The sequence below is a fragment of the Porites lutea genome, chromosome 11 (genome assembly GCF_958299795.1).
Source record: "Porites lutea chromosome 11, jaPorLute2.1, whole genome shotgun sequence".
In the NCBI taxonomy this organism is placed as follows: Eukaryota; Metazoa; Cnidaria; class Anthozoa; order Scleractinia; family Poritidae; genus Porites; species Porites lutea.
Genome location: NC_133211.1, coordinates 22,733,463 through 22,748,994, shown reverse-complemented (window position 1 = coordinate 22,748,994; position 15,532 = coordinate 22,733,463). Strand labels below are relative to the sequence as shown.

Here is a 15,532-nt window from a genome sequence, read left to right as displayed (position 1 = left end):
TACGAAACAACAATGATCCACGGTTTAAAATAGGCGTTCTTTCTTCTCAATGGTTGTTGAAACACTCAGTGTGCATTTGAGTCGCCAAGAGTGAACACTGAACTCCTTCGTCACCGCTTCCATCAGGGGCACCCAACGAGAATGTGGTTCAAAACCACTTAAACATAGCATTGTTAAACGTATTTTAGTATTTAAACGGTAGATATAGGCATATTTCTATTCCCTAAAAATTTTTCATCTGTTCAGATTTCCTAGCTGAAGTCGAGTGATCCGAAAATTATAGGGATCAAAACTTACCTTTTCGAAAATTCCAGCCAGAAAAAAGGCTCTCGAAAATTCTAGGTGACCTTTTAGGGGTAAAAATCCGTTAAAAATGGGCAATTATACCATTTTTTAGATGTTCGAAAATCCTAGAAGAAGCAGGCAAGCAAGAAATTTTACAACAAAGGTCCCCAAAATTCTAGATCTCAAATCGTCTTCCGAACAGATATTTTCCGAAAATTGTCGTTGGGTGCCCCTGTTCCATGGGATTTGATGTTGCATTTAAATAGTTTTTCGAACTATTATTCCTTCCTGCAGTCTATCTCCGCAATCTATCACACTCTCCTCGCTCACCTTCACAAAAAACGGCCCTGCATGTACAAACCACCAAGATGGACGGTCATGTTGAAACGCAGACCATGCAGACTGCGGACTGTGCAGACCGCGCAGACTGTGCAGACTGAGTGTTATTTTTTTACTTGTACCTTAATTTTCTAGTAAAATTTTTCGCTGTGGCTATATGGCCGGTAACCGGTCAAGGTTTTCAAAACACTAAATGGCTAGCAGTCCTATATTCCCGGGATATTCTCAGTAAATTTCGCAGTCCACTTAATGGCAAAGAACAAATACTGAAAACTCGATATTATTTCTATACATCAACGCAAAGTTAAGATTACCTTGTACAAAAAAAGCTTTTTTGTTTCATCATAACGTCGACAAGATAATGTTGAAGTGTACTTTAGCTCCAGAAGGGAACTAACGCGTAGAGACTTTTCCCACCGGTTTTCCACGGAGGCCGCATGAAAGGTCAAGATGTTATGGCGTCAAACGTCGCATGTCACGCCATGCTTTGGATAGAAAATAGTAACGAACATCCAAAGACTCGAGACCAACAAAAAAATAATATAGAAATCCCACAAAACCGGCTGGTTTGATCAGGATCACGATTTATGATAGTTCAGAACGGCTGAATTTTTTCGAATTGTGAAATTTACTGAGAATATGGGACTGCCGGGCCATATAGCCACAGCGAAAACTTTTACTATACCACAGGAGCGAGCACGATGGGGAAGGTAAGCTGTTTCTTTCTGTAACTGTATTATATTGCCATGATTATTTATTTTTTAGTAGAAGAAGCTTTTTCAGGTTAAGTGACTTGAAATAAAACCCTTTTCGGCTTCCTACAACGGCTACGAGAGAGACATTTCCTCAATTTCCTTGATTGTTGATGATCGTCTTTGGTTTCACTCTGTAATTCAAACCGGTTACTTGCCGTCATTTCCTCAAATCTTACAGATACCGATGTCATCGTTGTTAGCTCGGAAGATTGGGGTAAGACTTTTGTTTATGTATTTTTTTTATTCGATTCTCAAGAGTCGAGTGTCCTTCTGGGTGGGTTTTCATCGTGCTTTTACATCTGCCGGTAAATATGAGCCCGTGATGTTCTCATTTCCTACTGATGACCCCTGCAGGTACACATCAGTGCACATATGGTGGTGATGCACAGTGCACATAATGAGAGGAAGCAGGAAACTATAGTAAAAATTTTACTAGAAAATTAATGTACAAGTAAAAAAATAACACTCAGTCTGCACAGTCTGCACGGTCTGCACAGTCTGCAATCTGCAGTCTGCAGTCTGCAGTCTGCGTTTCAACATGACCGAAAATGGAAGGCGAACCGACAGCGAAGAATGTTCAACAGGGCGCGCGATTCAAAATTCAACGTGAAAGCGAGGCAAGCATGCTCATAAGACTCACGCCTCCAGAGCGAGGCTAAATGCGTGCAAGCGTGTTAAAAAATCATTTATAATTTATTTTGCTGTTTCTAAATTGTTTCAAATTACGCTTCAATGTTTGGAGCGTTAAAAATTTTAATAACACATCTTTGAATCTCTTAGAAAAGAAAGACAGAGGAAATCATCTATCACTTTTCCAGTATTTACGACGTGTAGTTTAGGGCAGGCGATTATCTCTGTTCTTTCGGACATTTTAGGTCAATGTAATGATTCCTCATCTTGCCTGAAGCGTAATCAGTACAGTTAAAACAAATTTTATTATATGAGAAACCAGGAATTGATCATGAAAACCAGCGAATTTCAGTACAAAACCGCTTGCGGAAACGCAATGGAAACGAGCTGACACGTTTAAGTCAACGGAAGCGCTGCGGAAACACGAAACAATGCCTCCATTTTCATCTTACACGTTTCCCGTCGTAACCGTCCTGCGGAAACGTAACGGAATTTTGAAAAATCAGGTTTCCGCAACATTTTCGAATTGCGGAAACACCTTATTTTACCCTGTGAAAACTGTTTCAGTGAAATGGTTTGGTATTTCATTGGTGTTTATATTATAAGTCTGATTATAAATAGAACATTACATAGCCGCTTAGAGATACGAAATTTCTCTTGGAGTGTTGAAAATATTTCATTCGTTCGCTGCGCTCACTCGTGAAATATTTTTCAATACTCCAAGAGAAATTTCGTATCTCCGTGCGGCCATGTAATATCCTCTATGTCCCTGATTAGTAGGCTGCATGAAGCAAGAAAGTAGACATGACATGTTAATTGTTAATTCATTCCCCGGGATCAATTCACTCAATTAGAGAGTAAACATTTTTCTGATTCCTTCCTTCCTTTCTTCCCTAGGAGGATAAAAGAAAGACTCTGCAAAGGGATCCTTATCCGTCTAGAGCTTTTAAAACCACGAAAATCTGTTAACATAACGTGTGACCCAAACGCCAAATTTCGCACAATCGATGGAACATGTAACAACCTAAGAAGGCCGACATTTGGAGCGGCTGGTGGGCGATTTTTACGAATGACCCAGGCTAATTATGGAGATGGCATCTCAACACTTCTAAAATCACGAAGTGGCAATGAACTTCCGAGCACGCGAAAAGTAAGTCTTGTTGTTCACGGCAGCAACGTAGACCGCTCAAATCCTAATTCCAGAATACTAGGGCCATTTATACGAGGAAAAATAAGACGCGTCTTAAATAAGACGCGAACTTTCTGTATAAACGGCACATTTCGTCTAAAATAAGACGCGGCTTAGCTAAGACGCGTCTTATAAGATAGGACATGCTCGTATAAATGGTATAGTTCACGTCTTATGTAAGACGCGTCTTATTTTTCCTCCTATAAATGGCCCTAATGAACTTTGGACAGTTCATGGACCACGAGATTACGTTAGCTGAAGGACAAGGCCTTAACTGCGAACCACACAAGGCCAAGGAAAACCCTGAGTGCATCAACATTCATATTCCCGAAAACGATACGATATTCCGTGACAGGGACGTTGATTTTATTGAATTAGAGAGAGAAGCCCCTTTTAAACCAATGTCTTTCTGTAAGCTGGTCGTTCGAGGGCATTCCAATACTATAACAGCCTATATTGACGCGTCTAACGTGTATGGATCAGCTGAAGAGGTTGCTGCATCGCTTCGTGATCCAGACGGCCTATTGCTGGACATGAAGCATCCACACGGCTGCCACTTCAAAAATTTGTTGCCTCCATTAACCGAGGGTTTCTGCCCATCCAAAGATCCATTTGAGCCATGTTTTTTGAGCGGAGACGTTAGAAACAATGAGAATCCGGGTAAGGAAAGGCCAATAAATATTTCTCAAACTCATTAACAATTCATAAAGAAAATACAAAGGAAATTAATCAGGGGCACCCAACGTCATTTTTCGGAAAATATCCGTTCGGAAGACGATTTTAGATCTAGAATTTTCGGAACATTTTTTGTAATATTTCTTGCTTGCCTACCTCTCCTAGGATTTTCGAACATCTAAAAATTGGTGTAATTGCCCATTGTTAACGGATTTTTACCCTAAAAAGTTCACCTAGAATTTTCGTGAGCCTTTTTTCTGGCTAAAATTTTCGAAAAGGTAAGTTTTGATCCCTATGATTTTCGGATCTCGAGACTTTCAGCTAGGAAATCCGAACAGATGAAAAATTTTTAGGGCATAAAAATATGCCTATATCTACCGTTTAAATACTAAAATACGTTTAACAATGCTATGTTTAAGTGGTTTTGAACTATATTCTCGTTGGGTGCCCCTGATTAATGTTTAATGAGTGTTTGGAAGTCAGATGAAAAACTGCTCATTTTTGCATTCTTAATTTCTCCTTCAAAAATCATTTTGTTTGAGAAGTAATATAAAGCATTCTACACAAAGTATATAAAGTAATTAATATAAAGCATTCGACACAAAGTTTCAGCACCAGATGAAACACCTCTAAGTTCGTCAAAAATACTCCGCTACGTGTCGCATTTTAATTCAACTCTCTTCTCATCTGATGATGAAACACTGCGTCTCATGCTTGATATATTACGTGAAACACTGAAATTGCAGTTACTGACTGGATTCCTTGACGACTCTTTAAAACTTGTAAAATACTAGTCAATCGCGAAAAATCGGTGTCGATTTATAAACCCATGAAAGACGGAAAATTTGATTTGATTGATATCGACTGCATCGATCGATCGGTATAAATCAATGACACACTTCGATTTATCTTAATTTTTACCAATTTCACCGATTTATAACGGAAGATACATTGTTCATCTGTTCATCAAAAAACAGCAATCATCACTTTGTAAAAAATCTTTAAAAAAATCTTATCCTTTCTTTAAAATCATCTTCTGACGACTTATATTGGCCAGGTTTGTAGGCGTCGAGGTTTTCATGATTTAGATCAAAGTCGGTGTAGTTCCGGGTGTAGTTACATCCCGGAGTCGTCAATAGATGAAAATCAGTATCGATAAAAATCGTCAGTAATCAAGTGATTTTTATTAATTCATGACAGAAAACGGTGAAAAGCTATCTAGGAAAATCTTTTAGCCTGAATTTCAGACATCCCTTCTAGGGTCTGTAATTCAGAACAGGAAAACTTTTTTCTAAAGTAGTGATAATTGCTTACGAGATCTGAATGTAATTAAACTGGACCATCTTTGTTGTTATGTCAAAATAAACCGGGATGTTTCCACATTTCTCATTTTCATGTTTTTTTCATCAATTGCTACTCGTCAATGTGTTTTCTCAGCTGTACTTTCTAACATGCCAAAACAAAACAATGGCGGACTTCCGTTATAAATCGTTAAAATCATAAAAAAAAATCGATGACATTGATTTCATGCAGCAATTTAGTTAATCTATTTTCACCGATTTTCGTTATCAGTCGATAAAAAAACACTTGATTGCTACCGATTTTTATCGATTGACTACTCAGTTATATCTTAATTATGGCTCAATCACACCAAAGAAAACCAGGGGCATAATATCTTTGAGAAAATGTAACAGGGCCATTTGCACCCATTTGATTGATTACCCCTCGTAATCGAAATCCATTCCTTTTGTTCATTGAAACAAAGCACTCTCGCGCAACATCCCGACAATCACATCCTAAAGAATAAAGCTGGACTTGTGGTTAGGATTTCTATAGATTCCTCATCAAAAGAGATATCTTAGGATATCTCAAGGTTTACACTTTGCATTTCTTCTGCGCAAAACCTTCAGCCTTGGGCCATTTAATAAGCTTCGTTTGATTCTGACTTCAGTCAATTTGTGTAACTGCATGCGGAGCCCACTTCAAACCAAATATTAAACTAGTCTAGATTACAAATTACGACAATTATTCAGATACCAAAATCAAACATGTTGACAAAATGAAAATAATAGAGCGCGCCCTTTTCAAACATAGAAATTTCAATTAGTTTAAATTTCTTAACCGACAGGTCTTAACTCGGTCCATACTATCTTCGTGCGCGAACACAACCGCATCGCTAGATTCTTCTCTAAAAACACAAACTGGGACCCCGAAAGGATTTACCAAGAAACTAGAAGAATCCTTGGAGCAGAGCTGCAAATTATAACATACGGCGAGTTCCTGCCACTAATTTTGAGCGAAAAAACGGTAAGGTCTCAATAAATTATAGCTTGTTTATAGACTGCTGCAGTTCAGTTAGCCTGCGTCACAGACACCCTAAACCCCTGTATAGAGCAAGAAGGACTATGCTATAGAACGAAGATGATATGAACTGCGGAAATACAAATTTGAATGAAGATATGATTGTCGCAATGGTAATTGCAATTTAGGTAATTGCAAATTGATCCGAAATTTGCATCGTCTTCCTTCTACTTTTTATTCCTTTAACGGGTTAAGATGAACTCAACAAATTGGCCTGCTCCCAATGTATGGGTCTTCATAGCTCAGTTGGTAGAGCACTGTAGCGCTAACACAGAGGCCATGTGGGTTGGCTTCGAGACGATCATATCTTCATTTAAACGGACTATACTTACTGTCTAAACGATGCGTGGGCATTAAGTAAAACGATTGCATTCAACTGATGATATATGTGGTGTCTTTAAAGTTATTTAAATGCTCGAATAAAGCCTTCCTCCAGCCTCCCTTTTCCCGTCCCCCACTCCCTCAGCTCTCTCGAAGAAAACCAATTCACTGTATCTATGTCAAAGAAGTGGAAGAGCGGAAAGCAGAGAACTTGAAGAAAATAGGACTTTGGGTATGACCACGCACACAGAGATTTGTGGGTCTTTGTAGCCTCTTTACAGAGACATTCTACCGTCGGTTGCATCTAAGCGTGGACACGAGACAAAAAAAAAAACATGTTCTAATAGGGTGCCAGACATGACGTGTTTTGCCTCCAAACATTTGAAGTTTGAAAACCGTTAAAGTAAACTGTCGCGCCAAGCAAAGGTAAGTTGTTTGTAAGTTTTTGATCAGCGATTTCATTTTTTCTCAACTTTCAGGCATATTCCTTGCTCAGAAACAGCACACTTGCCTCCAGAAATTATTCTTAACATCTAAAAAGTCTTGCAAAGAATATTGTGTTAAACGAAAACAAATCAAGTCGACAACAGCCGCCTCCTCCGAACTTCGAATGTTTGGCGGTATGTTTGCACCCTATTAGAACATGTTTTTTCCTCACGTGCATGTACACGCTTAGATGCAACCGGCGGTAGCTTACCGTTGCAGTTGGTGTGACTTGAAATAAAGACAGTTTAATATCAAGATTTGTCAACACGAAACAATACGCGCCACTGACAGCATTTGATTCTCCTTTAGCTATGTTTTGCCAAGAGAGAACGAGCTGCATTCTCTCTTGGTTTTACTCACTAATCCGCGTCAGGACTAGATCGGTCGGTAGAGCGCTTGACTGCAGCACGTGAGGTCACGGGTTCGATCCCTGAAGCCAGACCCGTAAAACTCAGGGTTTTAAAATACTGGAGGAATGAAGGTACTGCATTTACCCTGCAAACGGCTAGGTCTTCGTGTGGCTCGGATGACCTCGACGGTAAAATGTATGGCGGTCCCGTCTCCAGTGGGAGACATAATTAAAATAGTGTCCAATTTTAGTACTTTGCTCTCACATAAAGTGCGGTTTTTTTTTCTAGATGAAGAGATTTCGCCTGCAGCTACCTAAGGGAGGCAAGTTTTTCACTGGCTACAACAGACGTGTTAGCGCTCAAGTGTCAACGGCCTTCGCTGTTGCTGGATACCGATTTAGTCACAGTTTGGTTCAAGAAATGTTTAATCGATTCGATCAAGATCTCTTTGAGCACCAATGAAGCAAATGTGACGGCAAAGGCAAATCAGAGTTCCTGCCTGTCGCAGAATTGGATTTTAATAATCCAGAATACTTGTACGATTCGTGTAAAGGAGGTGTAGACGCCATTATAAGGGGCTTAGTTAAAGATCCTGCAGGAAAAGCTGACGGGTATGTAAAATGCTACAGGTGTATGCAAAAATATCATCAATTCTTTTTATTTTGTTGTATTTTTTATTTATTAATTTCACCAAATATATGTATATTACAGAAGAAATAGTAAAAGAAAACAAGTACTCATCGGTGTCAAAATTTTGGGCTAAGAATTACAATCAAGTGGTTAATTAGAAATTAGATTACAAATTCACTACATCGGCCTACATATCATCTTATGACAACAATAAAAACTCATGCTACTGTATATTGTGATATATAGATTTGGCCAGGGCTGAAAGCGAAGCCTCCGTTTATATACTTATAGTAAAAGCAATAAAATTTAAACTAACAAGCTCTAGGCCACTAATAAATCCCTACTTAACTTAGCAGAAATTTACTTGTTACGATTTCTGGGGTCAGGACGACTTTTGTGTCCTGGGGCCCGTTTCTCGAAAGTCCCGATAATTAACGGGCCCGGTAAGCTGTCGCCGTTTGCATTAAAGATCGAGGTTTCAATAGTTTTGCATCTAGCATGATAAAACCATCACTTAGTGAAACAAAATGGAGTAGTCTGCTAGCTGGGACCCGTGCTCTTATTCTTTATATTTCGATTTGAATATTTGATTTCGGGCCCGAAAAGTTACCGGGACTTTCGAGTAACGGGCCCCTGGTGAGCTTATGTGTTTTCTTATCAGGCCCGGACGAACAGTTACGTCTTTTGAGCCGTTACATTTATATCTCATTATCTGATAAAAAATTTTACCGTAAGGTATTTATTTCCTTTGAGGGCAGACATAGGAAAGCAAATAAAAGCCTTTTTCGCTAGTAATTCTTTAAACTAGTGCACAAACTGCGCCATAGGGTGTTTAGTTGTTGTGGAGTCCATTCACTGAGAAACGTGCGATAGACTTAATAGAGTACAAATTAAAAACGTTACAACAATTTGAAAATGTTTTTCAAAAGCCAAACTCAGGTTCGAAAAGCCGACGAGTCTGTCGTTAGAAGAAAGGAGAACTGTTTCATATTTTGGACACTTTTTCAGCGAGGATAAAAAGAGTAAACAAAAGCTGGCATCAAACTTCATTCAAGCGGTATTCATTTATGGGAAAATAGTAGCGCAATGCAAAATTCTTAAATGGCAAGTAATGAAGAAGAAAATGAATAACAGTTTAATGGAACATGTACTGAACAAAAGCACTTCAGTTTCTTTCAAGAAAGGCGAGTAGTCCGACTCAACTGTTTCTAAAAATCTCACGATCCGCCATCTCAAGATCGTGTTTTGAGCCAATGTTATGAATGAACAATAGACAAATATTCAATATTTATTGAAAAAGCCGTAAGTTAATCAGCTTAAGGTAAACTCATCCAACCATTTTGTTGAAAATGTATGTACTTCGCTAAGGTGTCAAATCCGTTTCTTCCCCTACCACCTAAACACCACCAAACATCTGCTCACTAGAGAGAGAGCTTATGAAGTGTTATTCCTTGAAAAAATAATCAGAAAGTGTCAATGTTTTTAAAAAACATAGTCGTTCGGATATATAACCCTTCTTCAGTGTAAGGAAAACCGTTGACTCTGATTGGTTAATCATTTCTTAAGTCTTCTGAAACAATAGGGGATAAAATTCTCTAGGAAAGAGGGGTGGAATTCGTGTCTACTTGGACCAACCCCAATAGAACTTACGGACGTACGTAAGTACGCAAGGTGACGTCATAACCCAATTTTCTGCCGACGATGGGCTCCCAATTTCTTTTAGCAATTGAGGTTCCGCTATAAATATTACAGACATTAGGATAATTAAAGCTTATATACAATAGAAGTTAAAGGAAATTCTTTTAGTTTGATGTGGTGTCGGTAACATGATGAGATTTGAAAAGTGGCGAAGATTTACCGAAGAAACGACTGAAATATGTTAGGGCAAGATTGTCTTAAAGTAATGAATGCATGAAGGCCGTCGTTAGTAAAAATAAGAATAGCAAAGACTAGGTATGGGTCGAATTATTTTGCTTGTCTCTAAGAAATGAGTTCATAAAACGTCTCCTGTAGGAAAGCTAGCTAGTTCCCTCGGTAAATTTTTTTTTTTTAAGTGCGATCAAGTGAAGCGGTTATTTTAACATTCTCCATTGTCACCGAGATCATAATGCACCTTGTTGTCTTGGATTTCTCTTGGCACAACTGTAATACTCAAGAGAAATTGACGACAATGGTTATGTAAAATTTCTGGGGTGGAGGTAAACAAGGTACCCTAAGGTTTCGGTGAAGATGGTCAATGTGTGCGAGAATTAGTGGATATAATCTTTTCCTTAACTAACTTCATATATTGATAGTCTTTTTTAGTTTGTTTGTTCGTTTTGTTTTGTTTTGTTTTCTTCTTTCGTTCAGGAAGTTCTCAAGTTCTGTACAAGAAAACCTGAGTCGAGGTGAAGGTGATCTTTCTGACTTAGTGGCTATCAACATCAGAAGAGCACATGACCGTGGATTGCCTGGCTACACCCGCTTTCGCAATCTTCGAATATGCCGACTGCGAAAAGTGAGAACGTTCGAAGACTTGGTAACAGTTGCTTCCTTTGACCCAACGGACGTGGAAAAATTGAAAGAAGTTTACGAAGATGTTCGAGATATCGACCTGTTTGTTGGAGGTGAGTTTCGATTCTCAGCTGTAGTAATACATGTCGTAATCGGTTTTAGCTTTTAATTAATTGCTTTAAATGCTCTCAATTGTCATTCAGCGGGTTTCACCCGGAACTTCCCAGTATTCAGTTAAGCCTATCTTATGCTTTATTGAACCCTGAAAGTAGACAAATAAAATTAATTAATCTAAATAATTAATATTCTTAACGTCCATTCATTTAGATTCTTCCCTGCGATTTTTTTTTTTTTTTATGTTTGCTTGTTTTTTGTGTTTTGTTTGTTTGCTTTCTTTTTATTTATTTACTTCTCTCTTCTCAGGATTGCTGGAACCAAGAGATCCGCAGGGTGGAATCCTTGGTCCAACATTCCAATGCATTTTAGCTTCGCAGTTCTTACGCCTTAAAATCGGAGACCGCTTTTGGCATGAAAACGCACCAAACGCTAGGTTAAACACTGACAATACAGGATTCACATCTTCTCAGCTACGAGAACTCAGGTAAACATCCTTTGCCAAGATATTTTGCGACAATTCCGACGGCATTACCGCTATTAATAGTAAAGTCTTCCTCCAGTCTAAGATAAAAGTCCCTTGTGACGACCTACCAGCAGTAAACCTTAAGGAATGGATATGAGGAAAGCCAAAGCGGAAGTAAGTGGAAGGTATAGCGTGGCCGAACGATTTAGAGCGAATTAAATCCGAATGCGAAAATGCGAATTAAATCCGCAGGCCCTGATTTCAATCCCTGTACTAACTGCTAACTGGATTTGTTCCAGTTAGTCTAGAGTTCAACTCCTCATTCCGCAAAAATCCTTAAATAACAATGACCGAGACCAGGTTTATGAGCCCGCGAGACTTAAGCACCCCACCCAAACCATTGTTTTCACCAGGAGCCGATTTGTAATCGGCTCCTGTTTTCACTAAAACCGCTGGACACCAGCCTGGTTGAGTTCACTGTTATCTAAGGTCTTCCTCAGTCGGCCGGCCCGCACGCTCATCCTTATTCGGTGGATCACAAAGTCAAATCGGTCAAACAAGTCAGATGAAGGGCCACCACGTTTTCCACCTTCTCCAGGCTCCAAGATAGTAATGTGCAAAGATCGTGAAAAGTCTCAATTAATGTCCCTACTATCTAAGAGTCTCAGTCCCACGAAAGTGAAGAAGTCTAGGTGTGAGGCGGCATTATAACGTTTAAGCTATGAGCAAAATCCTATAATCTGACCATTCAAATGAAACCTCTTTAGTACTACTTTCTCGTGGTGCTATCTGCATTTAACAAAATGAAAATTGGAATTTTGTCAAAATTTGTCTTTTGGGATTGAAAGTGTTTAGGGGATAAAAAATGTCGGAAGAGCAGCAAACATCATTTCTATCAGGCAAGCAGTAAGCTCCAGATAATCTTTGGAAAGGGATGAATTACAAATGCAGTAAATGGAAGAGCTCAGGCTATCTTCAAGTGATACCAACAAATACAAATTTACAAGTAGCATCTCTATGCCGTTATATCAGTAGCTTATAGTAATTTATGTAGGTGGATTAACAACGATTCACCATTTTCGCATAATGTACCTTGTTTACCCCCCCCCCCCCCCTCACCACCACCACCACCACCCACCCCCCTTTCCAAAAAAAATGCAAAATCATTGTTTTAAATTTTTCCTGAGTATTACAATCGTCACAAGAGAAATTAAAGACAAAAAAGTTTGAGGAGCAAACAAGGTGCATTATGGTCTGTGTGAAAATAATGAATTGTGACTGTGTAATATCGTTCTCAGATCTCCAACAGTGTACGCGATAAAGCATTGAGTTATGAGTGCCTGCAATTTAATTTTTTAAAAAGCCATTATCACCGATACAAACTAAACGACTTGTTCAAAACCTTTACATGAGATAACAATAAAAAATTGTTTCCCAGAAGGATACTGCACGTTTTTTATGCACACATGCATTCGTAGCATGCGAAATGACAGGTCCAACTGACAAATATTCCGGATATAAGCCCGGTCAGGATTTCCAATGATAAATTAAAATGCGTTTTTTTTCTCGCAGATTACTCCACTTGGTCCGGGATGCTGACGAAAATCGCGATGAGGCACATACTGAGTTTTAAACGACACCGTGACTTACGACTAAGACAACAGGCCGAATTAACGAGGTCGACTACACATTAGAAGAATTTGCCTTTTATCAGATACTATTAGTTTACAAATCTGACGAAGCCAGTCTGTATTTTTCAGCCACAAGTTTTGACATACTCAGATTTCCAGACTGATCCACTTTCAAAAGTATTTTCAAATCGATACGTTTTCGATCAAAACGCGTATTAGTGCGGGACGGTATGCTTTTTCAAACGAAAACACATTAGTACAGTGTGGACGGGGCCTAAGTTTAAAAATAAAGTAACGTAACATCACTTTTGAAGAAGAATATTGTTGTGTAAGGTAACACAGGCGACACAATGGCTGTAGGCACCTCATAACCATTTTTCTGTATTGCAGTAATGGTTTCATTTTTTACGATATATTTCGTATCACGTAGTCGGCCAGGGGAGTACCAGTATAGCTAATCACCAAACAGTTTTTCCGGGTTATCCTCAATATACTGAAGAATATGAAAGAAATGTAGTGCACCGTAGACTGCAAAACAGTCTGTCTTCTCATAAAATTGTTTTTTTGGGGGGGGCTCCTGGGGGCGTAAAGCGCAAGCATAAGAGTCTCGCGTACGCTTAACGCGTCTCTTCTGCGGCTCACTCTTTTTTTTCACCCTCGATCGCTCGGCCAGACTTTTCGTTTGACTGCTCGCGCTTTCTTGTACTACGCAAAAATGCGGGCTGTTTTGCAGTATGAACTTAAAATCAATAGCCTTCTTGATCTCAACCTTATAACCATGAGTATATGTTATTACTTGTATGTTTAAAGTAAAGACTGCCAGGTCCCAGTCAAAGAAACACTTTCCGTGTAAAGAAAAATTAAAGTGCTTTTGTTGCTCGCAATATAAGTTTCATCTTGATTCTACAGAAGCGTTGCAAAGTTATCAGTCTGAGTAACAATGCGGCGTATAATTATACACTTAATGTAAGATCCCGAGGGAACAGTTAGTTTTGTTTTCCCGAGAGTCCTGATGTTTCCCGAGACGAAGTCGAGGGGAAAACAAAACTAACTGGTTTCCCGAGGGACCTGACATTAAGTGTTTTCAAGAGCCATAATAGGACCTGTCCTATTATGGCTCTTGGTGTTTTGTTATATTTCTAGATTTTCACTTCAAGAGCAACCAAGGAATAACCGAAGCGAACCAAAACAGTCGACACGGTACTTATAACAACACAAATTTAATTCTCTTAACCACTGAATAAATGATTTACAAATTTCATATTGAAAGTACTTTCCGTATATTATCTGCATCTTTTTCCTCCACTAGCTGCTGTTTTCTTCTGGAAACTTCTGGGATAAATGGAAAAATCGTTGCTTTTTAGCTTGAGGCTTCGTGTTTGGGTTGTTGTGTTCATTCACGAAAAAGAAAACTGGCAGGACCTGGCAGTATTTTTCCCGCCTTCTGTCACGCCACTTTCCACCATGCTTTGATCACGTGCTGTAATGTAGCCCGAGCGGGCTACATTGCCGAATGTATCACGATCGGGATACATTTGATTTTAGTCAAGGCCACGTGACCAAGAATCAACCAATGGCAGTCCCCATTTTGCTGAGTGAAAGTCTAGGGATATAACAATAGTTATGTTCATGGAGGTCAGTGATCGGACGGTTTTCTTTTCCCTTAGTATTAAGTATGGAACAATTCTCCCTTCCTGGGTAATAGGGACTTTACGAACAAGAACGCGACGCAGTTTGAAAACACAGAAACCGAAAAAGGCCCGGGGCGAGAACGCCGTCACGAGCGCGGGAAAAACAAAGTTACGGATGCGAACGCGACGGCAGAGGCAGAGCTGTGCAAATCCTTTAAACTCCGCTAAACACATTTTCGTTTTAGAGCTGGTGTTATACATCATAAATGGCAACATTCAGAGAGGCAAGGGAAGCTTTATTGTTTGCCTATCAAGATGGAAGCATTGATGATACAGAGTTTGCCCTGTTGTACGATTTAAATTCTTCTGAAAATCTCGAATTTCCTTATTGGAAGTATGGTCGCTTCGATCTTGATTCTATGACAGATGATGAGTGTAAGGCTGAGTTTTGTTTTTTTCAAGAACGATATTTATTTACTAGGAGAAGTTCTTGATATTCCAGACATAATGAAATGCCCCAATGGCTTTCTCATTACTCATTTTCAAAAGGTTATACAGCCATAGATTTGCACTGTGGTCATTATAACACAACGGGGAAGGAGGAAAAGTCATAGAAAAATATATCGAGTCTAATGCAATATATAACATAACATTGTAATGCCTGCAACCTACTGACCACCCGCCCCTACCCCTTATCCTGCTTTTTAGTTATTAATGACCACAGCCTTGGGACTGAAATACAACTCACAATTTTTTCAATACAACTAGATTGTGTCTCAATCATTAAACTGATTTTAGTGGATTTTAGTGGATTTTAGTGAACAGTACTGTTAACCCTACAAGAGAGATTTTAAAATTACAAATGTGAGCTTAATATTTGGCCTCAATATACTCCCTCCCCTAGATTCCTCAGCCCTTTTTATCTTAGGGAGTTTTTTAAAACCTGTTTTCGAACCATAAAGTATCACTAGCTTCTTTTATAGCAGACTGTAAATACAGAATTTTATTGCAGTTTACGAAACAGAATGCAAATTTTCAAAAAAATTATTCAACTATTCTAGGCAAAAAATATTTTCTAATATGCCACCATCCAATGAGATAACTGCGATAATAGAACACAACAAAAGGCGGGATCCTCAGCACAAGAAAAATGCGGTGCCACTGTTGAAATACAAA

General features: G+C 39.0%; 1 pseudogene; it reads left to right on the top strand.

Moving 5' to 3' along the window:
• The first annotated feature begins 1,325 nt into the window (after nt 1-1,325).
• LOC140952310 (myeloperoxidase-like) lies at nt 1,326-12,897 on the top strand (annotated as a pseudogene).
• The last annotated feature ends 2,635 nt before the right edge of the window (nt 12,898-15,532 follow it).